Source organism: Hypomesus nipponensis, chromosome 11 (genome assembly GCF_054491055.1).
Source record: "Hypomesus nipponensis isolate SF chromosome 11, ASM5449105v1, whole genome shotgun sequence".
Classification (NCBI taxonomy): domain Eukaryota; kingdom Metazoa; phylum Chordata; class Actinopteri; order Osmeriformes; family Osmeridae; genus Hypomesus; species Hypomesus nipponensis.
In genome coordinates, this window is record NC_140371.1 from 18,804,425 (window position 1) to 18,818,690 (window position 14,266).

General features: G+C 44.9%; 1 long non-coding RNA gene across 3 annotated transcripts; it reads right to left on the reverse strand.

Annotated features, from left to right (window-relative positions):
* Positions 1–6,089: 6,089 nt before the first annotated feature.
* On the reverse strand, positions 6,090–13,203 carry LOC146268545 (uncharacterized). Of its 3 annotated transcripts, none has more exons than XR_014724686.1 (5): positions 13,047–13,203; positions 12,598–12,656; positions 6,919–6,982; positions 6,616–6,739; positions 6,090–6,419 (listed from the first exon to the last, which is right to left on the reverse strand). It is a non-coding gene; the product is annotated as an uncharacterized LOC146268545 (long non-coding RNA). The 3 variants fall into 3 exon arrangements; XR_014724685.1 differs by having other exon boundaries at positions 12,957–13,203; XR_014724684.1 differs by lacking the exon at positions 13,047–13,203 and having other exon boundaries at positions 12,598–12,924.
* Between the last annotated feature and the right edge of the window lie 1,063 nt (positions 13,204–14,266).

The following is a 14,266-nucleotide window of genomic DNA, read 5'->3' on the forward strand; positions in this document are numbered from 1 at the left end:
CTGAAATGAATGAATGTTTTGTGCATGTCGATATATGTGTGTGTTTGAACACACTAGACAGGGTGGATGTGATGTTGATATGATCCATTCAGAGTTCAGAGAGCTCTAAGTGGGGGGCGGGGGTACCGGTGGGATAGAGGGGCGAGATGACTGTGTATGGTCCTTACGCATGCGTATGAACTGTGATGACTCCACTTAGAAGAATAACAGAGATAGCTGTAACCATGTGCAGCACATTACATTTACATGTATTCATTTAGCAGACGCTTTTATCCAAAGCGACTTCCAAGAGAGAGCTTTATAAAGAGCATAGGTCACTGATAATAACAACAAGAGAGCCCCAAAAGCATGAAGCACACATTGTGAACAACCAAAAATAAGTGCCAAAGGGAAGAATCATAAGAGCATGTAGTTAAACAAGTAACAATTAAATAACATGAATCGCTATAAGTGCAAGTGTACCTGTAGAAAAGCAAGCAACAGTAAAAAAAAAAATTCACAGCGAGTAAAACAATTTAAATCAGTTACCACTAACAAACAAGAACAACAAGTTTCTAAGCAAGAGTCATTGTGATCCTTGAGGAAACTAACATTGGGTCCAGCAAACCATTCCTAAGTACCATTGTACTCCCGGCCGGAACGAGTGCGTCTTGAGCCTTTTCTTGAAGGTGGAGAGACAGTCAGTGTCCTTGATGGAGGTGGGGAGTTGATTCCACCACTGGGGGCCAGACAGGAGACAAGAGCTTGTGTTGGAACCGGGCGGTCTTGAGCGGTGGGACCACCAGGCGGTTGTCTGAAGAAGACCGTAGATGGCGGGTGGGGGTGTAAGGCTGCAGGAGAGACTTGATGTAGTTGGGTGCAGTTCCGTTCACTGCTCGGAAGGTCAGTACCGGGGTCTTGAATCTGATTACACAATGTAATTATGATCAAATGCATGCTAATGGGGACTCGAGACATATCTGAAAGTGAAACGATGAGATAGCAAACATCCAAGCCACCCCAGATGAGAGGATTTATCCCAACATGTGTGTGTCACTTAGAACATCGTCCACCATTGAGAGGACCAGGGAAGTTGCTGTGGGGGTGCACAGGAGTTTGACCTCAGATGACTGTTTCGATAAAAAGTGATGTTTGGCCAGGATGAAGATGAGCGTTCTTTCCATAATGCAGGGAAGCGGTCTCTTTCTCTCCCTCCTCAAGAAAAACAATTCTCACTTCTCACTCCTCTCTTCCTTTTATAGAACTGTTATCACACGGACGCTCTGCCTCTCTCTGGTGTCTTCCACTCTCTCTCGCTCTCTCTTTTCTTCCTACTCTCTCTCTCTCTCTCTCTCTCTCTCTCTCTCTCTCTCTTTTTTTTCTCTTCCCACCTGCACCTTTCATTTTACACCTCTCTCCACCCTCCAACCCTCTTTTTTCCCCACCTGCCTCTGTCTCTTCCCTTCCACGGAGAGAGTGCTGTAATTAATTTCTCTGCCTATTTCAAAGGCGGCTGGAATTGGAGCACTCATCCACGATGTTCCCAGAGGTGCTGCCGTGGGGGGGTCAGAGCAGGAACAGAGAAACACACGGTGTCCTCGTTAGCCTCGCTGGAGGAGCCACAGGACCTGCTCCCTCCTGATGGGTGGAGCAGGATGGATGGATGGAAGGATAGAAGGATGGATGGATGGATGGATGGATGGATGGATGATGGATGGATGGATGGATGGATGGATGGATGGATGGATGGGTGGATGGATGGATGGAGGAGGATGGATGGATGGGCACATAGATGCATGGGATGATTGGATGGACTGACTTATGGATGGATGGGTAGAGAGATGCATGAATAGGTGGATAAATGCTTGGGATGGGTGGATGGACTGACTCATGGATGGTTGGAAGGATGGCTGGTTGGTTGCACAGAGGGATGGAGACATGGAAAAGGGACATGGTGGATGGAGTAACGTAATGCGTATTGTGTGCTCAAAGACTAAACCAGTCATTTCCTTTGAATGGGTAGTTAAAAGCCAAAGCAAGGTGTCTTGTCACATGATATTGCAATTGAGAATATAATCAGAGAGATACAGTTTTCTCAGTTATTTTCAGTACAATGCTAACAACTCTGTTATCTGCTATAAGGGCACCACCTGTGCAGAAGAGTCTGAAACATAGAGAGAGAGACAGAGAGAGAGAGACAGAGAAAGAGAAACTGCATTTTAGAGACATGCATTTAATGACGCGTACCCTTGAGTAAGAAACCTCAGAGAGATGCTGTAATTGGTCGTGGGTGAGACATGTGACAGCATACACAGCTGTGTCATCATCAAAAACATGTAACCGTGGAGATCAGTTACTAAGAGGGTTTCAGTGGTTGTATGAGAGAGTGGGAGCTGTTTAGAGTGTGATTTTAGATGACTGTCTACATCAAGCTGTTACAACTCAGATTAGATCGTTGTTTATTAATAAATCAGGATTTATCTGAGTTTAAACAGTAAGTGGATCAATGCTTACCCTCAAGAGTGTCATTTGAAAATTGAAAACACTCACAAACAGACACGCACACACACTCCAATCAAAATCTTGTAGCCTGTAGCCAAAAATTCATCTTCTGACGAGAGATAAATCGACCCTTCAGTCATTTTGACCCCCCCACGTGTTGCAACAACTTTACCTCATACAAAAATAAAGTGAAGCATTTTCTTTTAACCGTCGGGATGTCTCACACCCCTCACAGTGCGAAGGTTAAAATAAAATGATTTTTATTTGTCTTTGTTGCACAACTATGGGTTGTTGTGAACCTTCGGGTCATTGTGACCCAAAGGCCGCACAAGGGTTAAATAAAAGTAGACGCAAATTACATATAGGTAATCTGGATATTTTGGCCCTCAGGCTCAATAGGCAAATTACAGTAAGTGGTCTGCATTCAGAAGGACTAATAGTGCAAATGGATGGAAAACTAGGACCTCCATGGAGCTGCACTGCACCAGAAATAAGTCAATTTTCAAGGCAAGTGACACAACAGAACTGAGTTCCCTTTCATGTGGTTCATGTGGTTCACTTAAAAGAGAGCTTTATTTCAAAGAGAACTATTTGTGCTCCCTTCAACTTACACACAGTCACACACACACACACACACACACACACACACACACACACACACACACACACACGAAGGGAGATATGATTCACAGGAAATGGTGGAGGAGAGAGAGGGAGGGGGAGGGGGGATGGGACGGGGGGCTTTCCCTATCTGATTCTCTGAGCGATACTCGCATTACTGTAATGGTACGGACTGCTCCCCAGCCCTGTCCACGTGGGGGGAGGGGGTTATTGAGGCATATTGCGCCTGGTGCCGACGGAAGCCCTGAAGTTAAAGCCGACCCAGCCCTGACCCCACTTAACACAGCGCCGGCCTGCAGGCCAGGGGAAGGAGGGAGGGACAGCACAGTCCTGACAGGGAGGACACAATGACATGCCAACACCCCCTCCATCCACCAGCCCCGAGCTATCGTGCATTTTGCCAGCTGACCCTGCCACCGTATCTGCAACCCATCAGAAGCATGTCACAGGATCAGACGCCTTGGGGGTTGGAGGGGTCAAAGGTCAATCGGGCTGAAAGACAACATCAGCTTTGTGTGTGTGGCATATGCGACTGAGGATAACGGGTCACGCAACGAGAAGGTCACCAAGGTTACGGCCTCCAACCAGGATCTGTCTGTTATCAAGGAGCCTGATCCAAACGGCAATCTGTCTCCAGTGCACAATGAATGAATGTACAATCCCTAGGAGGGAAACAACTGAAAACTGGTCAAGCTGTGCCTGGGAACAGGGCATGACATCTCCAGTTATCGGTTTTGGCAGCGGGTGCAAACGTGTGACAAATAGCCCGGTCATAGTATGATGCATACAACATATGTGCACCATTTACTGTATGACACATACTTGAGGAGAAATAGCCTGGAACAAACATCTCTAGAGCTGTCGCCTGTGCACAAACAACAGTACCAGTGGTAGGGTAACTTCAGGAAGATGTTTCCTGTTTGAATGGATCCGAGGGAGGGGGGGGGGGGGGGGAATAACAGTCATTTGACCTACTGTTCCTTAGACTTTTATGTACTGTATAGGCTGAACAGGGAAGGCAATGGGGTGACAGGGAAGTGGAGAAGAGAGTTCATATCCAGACGTGTCTCTACACACGTGTCTGATTATATTTCCATCTGGGATTTTGAACTCGTTGGACCTTCCGCCAATGACACAGCTGCCATTTACCTGCCCTTGTAGGGATGTCACTTGACAAGCTGGTTTGTGTCTGTGTGTGTGTGTGTGTGAGAGAGTGTGTCTTTTTCTTTATGTGTGCTTCAGTTGTATGTGTGTCTGGTGTGTGTGTGTGTGCGCGCATTTGTGTGTGTGCTTGTGCGAGGACTAGCAACTCCCGGGAGCAATTCGAAAGTGTCAGTCAGCCACCATCAACGTCTCAGAGAGCAGGAGCTGAATACAGACAGGGTGAACAGACAAAAGCCGCACGACAGAACAAGACAGAGTGGAGAGGAGGGTAGACAAGGAAGAGAGGGATGAGAGAAGACAGGAATATGGTGTGTGTGTGTGTGCCTCTGCTAGGAGTGAACAAATTACCTTTTATTTGGAGCTGGGGATGCCTGTGAACCCTTCATGCGCTGCTCACACATCTACAACCTTGTATTACGCTGATTTAATGCCACCCGGTGATATGCAGAAGCAGACTGGTTTCGTGTTGGTGTCATCTAGGCCAAAATAACTTGTTTCAAACAACGCTCATCAATCCAAATCCATTGAAATGACGTCCTTCCATTTTGACTCCAAATGACAGTTTGCATTTACTTATTTAGATGTAAGGGTTTGGGTTAGACTATCTTTAGGGATGTACAAATAATGCATTTGGTAAATGCAGCAGATTATCAAATTCCAGAAACGGGTCCTGCCTTTCACAAGACAAAGCAATACATTGCGAGGAGCTTAATTTTCTATGCTAAAGTTGTTGTCCTCAAATACGGGCAGACAACATAACAGCTGGTTGCGTAAACACAACTAAACATTTAGGTTTCAGTCCTTGCATTTCCATTATGCCAGCATAATCCGCTTTGTGCAAATGTTGTGATCTTACTGTTATTAAGTTTTGCAATGGAATTGGACATCCACTCTGCCTGTGAGATATGTCAGAAAGACAGTCCTTTGTTTATGTATGGGTCCTGAATGATTACTGGATGTGAGTGTATAACTGCCGACAATTGTCAGTGTGGGCTGTGCTGCGATTTTCTTTTGGCTGTTCTCTGTCCTCCTTGTTTCCTCACAAGAGGCTGGAGTTCTGAAGCTCAGTCCTCTGCCAGGCCTGATTACCACTGTGTGTTCTGTATTCACTGGTGTTACGGTTGGCTACATTTTGCACTGTAGTCATTGGTGTGTGTTTGTGTATGTGTGTGTGTACGTGTGTTTTGTGTGTGTGTGTATGTGTGTTTGTGTGTGTACTGGATGTGTCCTGCTGTCTACAGAGAGTCAAGTGTTTCACTTGCTCTTTATCAAATTCATCTCCGTTGATGGTTTTCCAATCCTGTGTGTAGAAATCCTCAGTTCAGGGAATTCATTCTTTAGTGCATGTGCAAGTGTGTGTGTTTGTGTGGCAAATGATGCACTATTTTGTTCCCGGGGAGACAAACAGCAGGCAATGTGCATTTAGGTCATGTGTACCCATAGCTCCCTCCCTCCCTCCCTCCCTCCCTCCCTCCCTCCCTCCCTCCCTCCCTCCCTCCCTCCCTCCCTCCCTCCCTCCCTCCCTCCCTCCCTCCCTCCCTCCCTCCCTCCCTCCTTCCCTCTCTCTCTCTCTCTCTCTCTCTCTCTCTCTCTCTCTCTCTCTCTCTCTCTCTCTCTCTCTCAGGGGTCCTAGGGATGGAGGGATGTGGAGAGGAGGCGTAATGTTGGCGTGGGTTCCGTGTCACAGCTGGACACAGATGCCCTCGGGTGGCAGAGGTCAGGTGACCCCTGACCCCTGATGCGCAGAAATGGGGTCGAATCACAAGCTCTAATCCACAAGCAGCTCAAGTCATTACAGCCATGGGATATAAACAATAGCTTGTTTTATTTCCCCTCTGGACTTACATGGACACAGCAGTACACAGACAGAACCAAAATGTCAGGGAACAAATGACAAAAGAATGTGTATTAAAACCATTGACTCCTCATAAATCTTTGTCACTTTATCTTGAAACAATCCACATGATGTCATGTCTAAAATATAGGTCCATTAAATAGTGCTTAACAGCTTAACAGCTCAATAAATGTGCATTACAGATGTTCTGTCCCCTAAATATCCTTTTCTCCATGTTAACATAGTATACCCAGAACCACCCAAGCAGAGTTGTGACTTCATCCCCTATCCTGGGGAATATGCTCCAGCTGTCGTCCATCTGGGATCAGAAAATAGTTACTTAATAATAATCATGAGCCGGAGTTAGAAGGGATGAGACAGGCTAGATGTCCTGTGCGGTCGCTTTGAGGAGTCCGGAAATCAGGCAAAAACCTCCCTGCGCATCTTTTGATCGTGTCACTGTAGTTGAACGTTGTCTGTTTCTTTTTATTGCTTATGATTCCAGGAGAACTTACTTCGCATGATGAGGTCATCTCCAGCTCAGGTCCGAGAAAGCGGGCAGCCTCAATCTGTCAGATAAGACAACGCTCTCCTCCTCCTTGATCGCCCACTGACCCTGCACCTGCCCTCTGAAGCAGCCTACAAAGACATGCGTACACAAGGCTCACAGCCAGCCATCTATCATTTATCCGGTGAGGAGGAGGAGGGGTTCACAACAGCGCAGGTAGGTCTGCTCAATTATACATGAAACAAATTATGAAAACATGAATTATGAAAACATGAATTATGAAAAACTGCGTTGTGGTGCAGTGTGGTACCTCTGATGAAGATCTGCAGAGGAGACCAAGCACTTTCAGTAGTCAGCTCTCCGAGAAGGAAACCCTAAAGAGAAGAGGGCCGGCCGGGGAGAAGGTCAGAAGTAGAGTAGTTGAAAACTTGAGCAAATTATCTGAACACTGAAGTCCAGTGTCCAAAATAATACTTTTTACACAAGGGTGTACTATAGGATAGCATGATTGTATGAGGCACCCATGTAGCAATGGCATCATTGACAGAATTATTTTGATTCCCATTGTAGATGTAAACCGATATTCAAGTGCTTCACAGACTTGGAATTGGTATTCTAGTCACATGTGGCTACAGAGTGGGCAAAGGAGCCAGCCAGAAAAAGGGAGGTCTTTACGTCAGCCAGTGATGCATTAGCAGACTAGGAGGCTAAATTAGACTGTATTCAAAGCCGGGCGTTTAAGATCAAAGATGCACCCCACAGCCACTCCCATCAAAATTCACTCCACGGCTTTGTGTCACTGCAGACAGACAGACTGCCAGCAAGTCAAGGGTAAAGCCTAGCCCTCGGTGATTTCTGCACACACACTGTGAAAGAAAGTTCTTGCTGGACTGTGTAGATTTGAATAGTCGAAGATGGCGGTTTCAATACAATTTATTTAGATTATACAATTACATATGATTAAACAAAGCTTTGCCGATCAGTCATTATGAAGGGTGCGCTAGTCACAAATCCTTCGCAAGAGTGATCCCGAACATCCAAAAATCACAACCTTATAAAAACTTTAGATCAAATGGCATTCTATAAGGTCAATCAATCAATGTAGCAAACTCTGTGATTGGCTCACTCAACTTAGTGACAGTTTGAAACAATACATCTCCATATCAATTGTCTCACTGTTCTTTGATATGGCATATCTCCCCAAACCAATAGATAATAAAACCATGGGAGTTGACTAGTCAAATGGTCAACTGTCCTTGGTGTGACCATCTTCAAACAAGAATTTAATTAACATCACCTATGAAGCAGGAAGGGTCAGAGCAGCTTGATCCATGTATCTATCTTCCCCCAGGTCACAAGAACAATACAGCTGAACCCACATTGTCCTCAGACCAACTGTCAAAGTGTCAAAACTCTATCAGGTCACCCAGACTTCCGCGCAGAAGAATATCGAGAGCAAGGAGACATGCGAGGCTGCAGATGCACGTGAACACGTTTACACACACACACACACACACACACACACACACACACACACACACACACACACACACACGTGCAGCCTTACACTGTACTGTATGTTTACACACAAACACGTGCAGCCTTACACTGTACTGTATGTTTACACACACACACACAAGTGCAGCCTTACACTACTGTATGTTTACACACACACACACACACACACACACACACGTGCAGCCTTACACTGTACTGTATGTTTACACACACACACACGTGCAGCCTTACACTGTACTGTATGTTTACACACACACACACACAAACACGTGCAGCCTTACACTGTACGGCATGTTTACACACACACACACACGTGCAGCCTTACACTGTACGGTATGTTTACACACACACACACAAACACGTGCAGCCTTACACTGTACGGTATGTTTACACACACACGTAAACATCCAACAAACAGCGTTCCAGGAGGTGTGCTCCCCAGGAGCAGCTGGGGATTTTCATGCCTTTCGTCCCTTTTTCTCACTGGGAGCCAAATGCAGGAGAAAGCGTCTGTCTTTAACCCGAGCTTCCCAAAAATATCTCACCATGAATCAGTCACCCCTCAAACCGTCCCCAGAGCTGACAAGCGGAAACGGAAGAAGACAACAGCCGGCGCACACAAACGATCCATCTTAGACACGTTCCACCCATACGCTGGATCGCAATTAAAGAGAGAGGGAGAGGATGGGGGGGTGGCACTCTTTTTTGTATGTCACTACTTCACTTTAGCAAACTCAGTCTTTTCAGACCATTCCCCTTGTCTTCTGTTCAGTGTACGATGAATCAGAGAGAGTGTTCCTCCCTGGAGGCTAGGATCCAAAGCCCTCCCACCTCTTTGTAGATGCTGGGATACCATCCAATCCTCTGAGACGATTGCAACAATAGCTACAGTGGTCATTGATGGCTTTCACCTGTGTGGGAGGGAGACTGTTGTTGTAGCATAAGCCTGACTACAGAAGGGTGTCTGGGGACTGTTCAAAATCAACATATAAGACTCAACGAGGAGTTATCCAGGACAGGTGTGTGTGTGAGGCTGACAATAAGGTTGTGTAGGCGACATGGCTGTGTTTGTGCGTGTTTGTGAGGATGATAATAAAGTTGTGTAGGCGACACGGCTGTGTTTGTGAGTGTGTGTTTGAGGCTGATAATAAGGTTGTGTAGGCGACGTGGCTGTGTGTGTGTGTGAGAGTGTGTTTGTGTGTGTGAGGAGACCGTCCTCCCCTGTAGAGTTCGATCTGTCCACACATGGTGCTTGCAGATCAAGCCTGCCTTGCCAGGAGGGTGGCTTCCAACTGGCTTTGAAATGCAAAAAAGTAGCAGAAGGATCATTCTAACACAAGGCACTGCTTTAGTTTAATAAATCCTACTTTATGACTCAAGAAATCAGTAATGTCACCTTGAATACAATGTAAAGAGAGCCACTATCTGTAGACGTGCATACACAGGTATAGATTGTCAACAGCATAAGGGTGATTGTATGCTCAGTTAGAGCATTTGTTAAGGCATGCTGAAATAGCCCGTAGCCTATCCTTTGTTCCTCTGGAGAACATCTGGACATTTAACGCTACATCACCCAACATAACCCTTACCAAACATTGCCCAGTGTCTCAGAAGAACAACTAGCAAATTAGCCAAGAACTCATCTCAATAACAACTTCATTTTACAGAGCAATAAAGAAAAAAAGAGTGGGCGATGAAAACATGCAAGTTTAGTTTGTGTCTGACTCCCAGTGTCTTTATTAGAATAGTTTCTACAGTATAATGTAAAGTTTGGTATTTGTGAACAGGCCCGGGGTCTCCATACACATACAATGTGTTATTCATAAACGGATTTAGATGCCAAATGCCCACCAGCTCCACTGCTCTCTGCAGGGGGGGAGGAACATTAAAGAGGACATGGGAAGGGAAAGCCCCCTCGGCCAACCACAGCTCAGCGTTTGAACGCATGCCTGCAAATCACCCAGGATGCCAATCCCAACGCTTCAGAGGATACGCACGATGTGCGGTTTCACATGGCTGAACCAGACCTAACATGACATATGACATGAACTTGGATCACTGGGTGACAACACATTAACATCCTTTTGTCATGTACGGTACAAAAAAATGAACTGCTGTTTGCCAGCAGGTCTAATTGGTGAGCAGGTCAAACAGTGACAATGCATCAGAGACATGTATGCTGTACCTACTATGCATACACTACTACATTATGTGATATTTCAAAGATTTTCCTCGTGTCTCAATGCCGTACGCAAGCTTAAAAGATTTTATTCGAATATCTCGTTGAGTTTTAGTTTAGCATTCACACTTATATTATTAAATAAGTGTGAATGCTTAATAAGGCTGCGTGATGCAACACAATAGGGCACAATAACTATCCATAAAATGTATGTTCCTTTTGGAAAGCCTGAGTTAATAAAGTTAACTTTTGCTCCTCAGATTGGTATAGAAATTAACTAGTATAAAAGGGCAAACAGACAGACAGGAGGCTTTAACTTGACGTGAGGAACAGACAATGTCATGGAAGCCTTCCATGTGTTGTGTCTGTAATGCACTTCTGATTGGAATGGAAAGCTCTGTGCGTGCAAAGCTGTCAACAGCTTCTTTTCATGCTTCAAAAAGCAGATATATTTTTTTTTCCCGAATAGCACTCAAGCATTCAGGGTCTAAGCCTTACCAGCGGGAAGATAAGAAAGGGGATCAATGCAGGTGAAAGAGATTGAGAGAGAGAAAGAAACATTTTCAGTTTATTTGGATGAAGTCGGTAGCGAGGTGAATGAATGACGAGGCAGACTGGAAGGATGTTCTGATTGAACAGGGAGGCGACTTGATGGGCCTAAGAGAGCTCCTTAACATGGCTGAATATCAAAGAAAAAAAAGAAAAGAAGAAAAACACTACCTTGAACCGAGGGTGAAAAGATAAAGAAAACATCAGTAAAGAATGTGCTGCTTGGGTGGGTGTAGGAAGCTGTGTTGGTACACAGTTTGTCGACCAAGGTGTTTGTAACATGTAATGCCCTGATTAGGAACACCTCCAAGGCTGTTGAAGTGTTGTTTCTTCAGATATTGTTACCAGTAAATTAGCTTATCTGGGCCTCTCTCTAGACAAGGCTGGTTACCATGGTGAGTTTAATAAACAAGCTGCATTGTGTGACAGAAGTAATGCCTTTACTAAGTTCTGCTAGGCATTGCTCTGCATACAATAGTCATTTACATTACATTGTTGTTTAGCAGACGCTCTTATCCAGAGCGACTTACAGTAAGTACAGGGACATTCCTCCCTGAGGCAAGTAGGGTGAAGTGCCTTGCCCAAGGACACAACGTAATTTGGCGTCAAACCGGCAACCTTTTGATTAATAGCCAGAATCCCTAACCGCTCAGCCATCTGACTCCCAACCCAACCTTGTTCCATTCACTCTTCATTGCAAGAATGCACAGTTCATGGTCACGGCTATGATTAAGTATAAGGACAAGACTAATTTCAGTTGGATGTTTGGATGACAAAAAAAATAATAATCATAAAAACCTTGACGCCCGCTCACTAAACACACCAGTCTTCATTGCTGTTCTGTCAGTATGTCCCTTTGCTTAGCTGAAATGACGACAGCTTATTTTCCGAGCTCATATTACCTGCTTCCCTGCTCCTGTAAGAACGACAGACCACTGGGAGAGACTTCGGAATGGATTGTCTCGCCCATGGACAATATACCAGTCACAAACCATGAGGGACTGAACGACAAGCAGCTTTCCCTGGGCAGGGGGCAGTCCGTGTGACAGCCACCAGGTCCGCCCACACCGGCGAAGTACACAAAGTGCTTTCTACCTGCTGTGTAGCTGTGTTTGCGCGCGAAGGATTTCACACTGCATATGTTAAATCTGAACTACCAAGGCGGTGTGAGGCTAGAGCTCATTTCACAAAAGACATTCTCAAACCAGTATTATATATTTGTTTACCAGTACTTTTTAGTAGGCCTATACACTGCAATGCAAATGTCATTTTCCGATCTTGGCATTTCTTTATGCAAGAAACAATCTACTGATTACCTGTCATTAATGTCACTGTCTGAAATCTCATCATGGGTTCATGTGACCGCCTTCCGCGCTCTGAGAGGGGAAAACCGCCTTGCCTTTTAGTGTTATTCACTCCAATCTTTCGGATATTGAATGGCATTGATTGCTACAGGATTTACGATTTCATCATGTGATGCCCGTCTCTTGGTGTGCTATCTATAATCTAGCAGTCCCACCACAATACTAGCTCAAAAGCGCAAATACAGGGAAAACAAAGCCAACGAAATATTAGCTAACTTGTGGTTGGTAGCTAGCTAGGCTAATGCTGCAGATGGCTAGTTTAGCTATCCGGTGCTATAACTGCACGTCATCTACAGAAGATCACATCCCAGCAGTAGCAGGCATAATGGACCATTTTCTCACGTGGACTAAGCCACCCAAACGTGTTCGTCCTCCCTACCGAGAGAAGCCGGCTGTATTCCATCGTTGTGCTCCTAGCTTCAGACCTGACCCCCCGACCTGGTAAGAAACGTTTACAATCAGTGATGTGTGTGACGTTTGTGACTGTGGCTAGCTAGTTAGCAACTGTTAGCTTCCACTTGCGCCACAAAAATTTAAATTATGCCTAAACCGCAAAACGGAACGTTCGCGGAGGTAATAGCAATGCAATAGGGACCACATTTTGACTCTATGTAGTGGATACAAAAAAAATCTGATTATTTCTGCATTTTGTATGTCATGTATAGAATATATTTAATACAAAATAATTCCTCATTTAAATTACAAGGCATTGGACTGCTCCTTTATTGCAAAACTCACATGCATCTAGAGAACAAATGATCAGGCCCTTCTGAAGAGAATATATAAACGCCTCTATTGAGAGTTGAATCCAAAATCTTCTTCAATTACCTCAACTGCCAAGAGTCCTTGCAGGTGAGCTTTGAGCATCAGTTCAGTATCATGATAATGGACAGTCTTGTAGAGGCACCTATAATCATGAGGATAATAATGATAATAGGTGATGTCCAAAGGGCAGTTTTGGGACAGAGGCCAACTTGTGAAGTGTCTGCTCTCTCATTACGATCCGTCTAGACTGTCCTCTCACATTAAGACCGACATTCTCTACCCAGGGCGCCAGTACAGGAGCTGAGCCTGCATTAAATATTAACAATGTTGTCAGGAATCGGTCAATATGGCCAGGGTGAAGAGAGGAGGAGGAGAAAATAAATGAGAGGGAGGAGGAAAGACGTGTTCTTATTTTGAAGGTTTGGGAACATTTTCAAAGCATCTTTATCTCAGTGAAGTCTAACGCCGGCCACTTGTCCTCCCTCTCTCCCCCGCCGGCCCGAGGTGTTAGAGAGATCAAAGCCAGTAAGCGTTTTGATGGCACATGCTACCTTCCTCATTTATACACTGTGCAACTTGAAAGTGTCCATTGAAATAAACCTTGGAATGCTACGCATCTGAAAAGCAATAAGGGAGGTGGGAAAAGAATGTGTGAGAGTGTGGGTGGAAGAGATGGTGTGTGTGTGTGTGTGTGTGAGAGAGCAAAATAAGTAGAGAAAGCACTCGTATTTCTTCTAACTTTTAATAAACACGTGTGCACTATATAATCATCCTGCACAGAGTTGTCCAAGTTGTTCACACTTTAGCTAGTCAAAATATCTTCAATCTGTCCATATGACACAACAATTTATGTTGCTGTTTTGATTAAATAAAAACATCTGACATGTTTTATCAGTAAATAGGCAGACTGCCAATATCAGTGGACACAGCCTATTACCAGTAGTATAACACTGGCAATTAGGAGGAGGAAAAGAGCACCATGGCAACAACTACTGTAGCAGCACCATGAGAGAGAGGGAGAGAGAAAGATGGAGAAAGAGAGAGGTAGAGAAAAAGAGGGAGAGATGGAGAAGGGAGAATAACTCACATTTGATTGGGGACTAGTGAAGACTCCTGAAGATTTTTCAGTAACAGTGATCAGCCATCAATGGATGCTAGAAGTCACAAGATTTAGTTTATTAAAACACCAGTGTTGGTATAAATAATTTCTCACTCTCCCTCTTCTGCAACACTGCTCTTATTCTAGTAAGAGCTATTTTTCTGTGAAGTGGTTCACAGAGAGC